This window comes from Lipotes vexillifer, unplaced genomic scaffold (assembly GCF_000442215.2).
Source record: "Lipotes vexillifer unplaced genomic scaffold, Lipotes_vexillifer_v1.1 scaffold1445, whole genome shotgun sequence".
NCBI lineage: Eukaryota > Metazoa > Chordata > Mammalia > Artiodactyla > Lipotidae > Lipotes > Lipotes vexillifer.
The window spans coordinates 26,256-28,294 of NW_006780440.1; the positions used below are offsets into that span (position 1 = coordinate 26,256).

At 48.1% G+C, this 2,039-nt stretch overlaps 1 pseudogene; it reads right to left on the reverse strand.

The window, feature by feature from the left end:
* Positions 1 to 1,005: 1,005 nt before the first annotated feature.
* On the reverse strand, positions 1,006 to 1,757 carry LOC103085234 (ferritin light chain pseudogene; annotated as a pseudogene).
* Between the last annotated feature and the right edge of the window lie 282 nt (positions 1,758 to 2,039).

Below are 2,039 nucleotides of genomic sequence, written 5' to 3' on the forward strand. Positions count from 1 at the left end.
TACATTACTCACCAAGAGGCAAGCATTTGTCCTTGCACTAAATGCTGACATCTCCTGATAAGAGGGAAGCTGCAAAGTAGAAGAATTGAAGGTCAATATGTTGATATTGGTCTCAAGTGCATTGATGTACATTTGTGTATTGGGGAAGGGGAGTGAAGCTTGAGAGTGGGCCAGTGGGGAGGGGTAAATATTTTGTGATGCTGTCTACCTATGGGCTTATAAAGTTTACAGCTGCATTAGGGGGAAAAGCATTACCATTAGCATGAAAAGTAGGGCAGACCTCAGTTGCAAAAGCTTCTAGCCATACACATAGGGCAATACGTAAATGATACACCTTATTGCATTCACCTATTCAACGTCCCCTGTTCACGCTAATTGAAAATTTCAATCCATTTCCGAGAAGTAACACAACTATCAATCATTTTCCCTGGCACGAATCCTCCAGGAGGAAGAAAATGGAATACACCTAGCAACAGAACTCACGCACTAGCCCATGAGTCTTAGATTTAATACCTGATCACTAGCTGGATTGAAGCCAAGACGTGGTTCACAAAGTTGCTGCACATTAGAATCACCTGGGGAACTCTGAGACCTCCGCGTGCCCAGGCTCCTCCCTAGACCTACTGAATCAAAATCTCTGGGGCTGGGACCCAGACACCAATGTTATTCTTAAAAGCTCTTTAGGTAATTCAAACGAGCAGCAAAGCTTGAGAACCAGCCCAATAACGGGAACAAACTTATTTCACACAGATAAAGTGGGGCAATTCATATGTTAAAAGAACATGAATATATATATATGTATATACATAAAATACATATATATATTTCTTTTTTTCTCTTTATTCTGTTTGTGTTTCAAATAGGCTTTTTTTTTCCCCTTCTGCAAAAAGCCTTATTGTTTCCATTTGGTCCAAGGCTTGGGAGAGGGCTCCAGGGCGGTTACAAAGTTGCCTAGTAGCTGCAGAGCAGGGCTTCAGGCAGAAGCTCTGACGCCAGAGGGGCTCCTCAGAGGCCGCTGGACTTCAGAGACTCCTGTTTGTGCTCGAGGGTGAGCCTTTCAAAGAGATACTCGCCCCGCACAGCCTGCGGACCAGCCAGCCTGCGGAGGTTGGTCAGGTGGTCGCCCATCTTCTTGATGAGTTTCACCTGCTCCTCCAGGAAGTGGCTCTCCAGGAAGTCACAGAGGTGGGAGTCTGCGCGGGCGGAACCCAGGGTGCGCAGATCCGATAGTGCCTGGTTCAGGTTCTTCTCCCTAAGAATGGCGGCTTCCACAGCGTCCTGGGTTTTACCCCACTCATCTTGAGAAGGCTTCCGCGCATCCTGGAAGAGGGCGTGGCCACAGCACTGGTTTTGCATTTTCAAGAGACGCTGGGCGCCCTTACACTTCTCCTCAGCCAGTTGGCGAAAAATGTGGCCCACACTGTCCAGAGTCCCATTGTTGCTGTCGAAATAGAAGCTCAGAGAGAGGTGAGTGTCCCCAGATGCATGCTGAACAGCCGGTGGGCGCCGGCCTCCCCCTCGATGTGGAATAATTGACGAACCTGGGAACTCGTGGTTGATCAGTGATAAGGAGCTAAGCTCAAAAAACGGTGTTGGCCTGTCCTGGAGGCTGAGGATAGCTGAGTGGCTGATTCCAAAGGTTGCGACAGGAAGAAAGGTTGGAGGGTGGTCGGGGGCTGGAGCAAGGAGCGTCCCTGGGTCTGTTCATTCCAAACACTGTTGAAGCAAAAGACAGAACTGCAGGACTGCCGAGCGCACTGCCTCAAATAGGCTTTGATATAAATGAACAAGAAGTCCAAGCAAGGACAAAACTTACCCTTCCCCCTACCAAAATAGCTGCGATACTAGAATCTAGACCTGGGAAGGGATTCTTCCATTACTTTCTTAACATTCCAAGCCACTAGAGCAGTGGTTCTCAAAGTATGGTCACCTTGTAACCAAGCAGTAGCCTATGGGGCCTTCCTAGGACAAACCCATCCCCCATATCCTCTGCTGCAGTTCCTCTCTGAAGTACTCAGATAATAGTATCTCAGGCATAT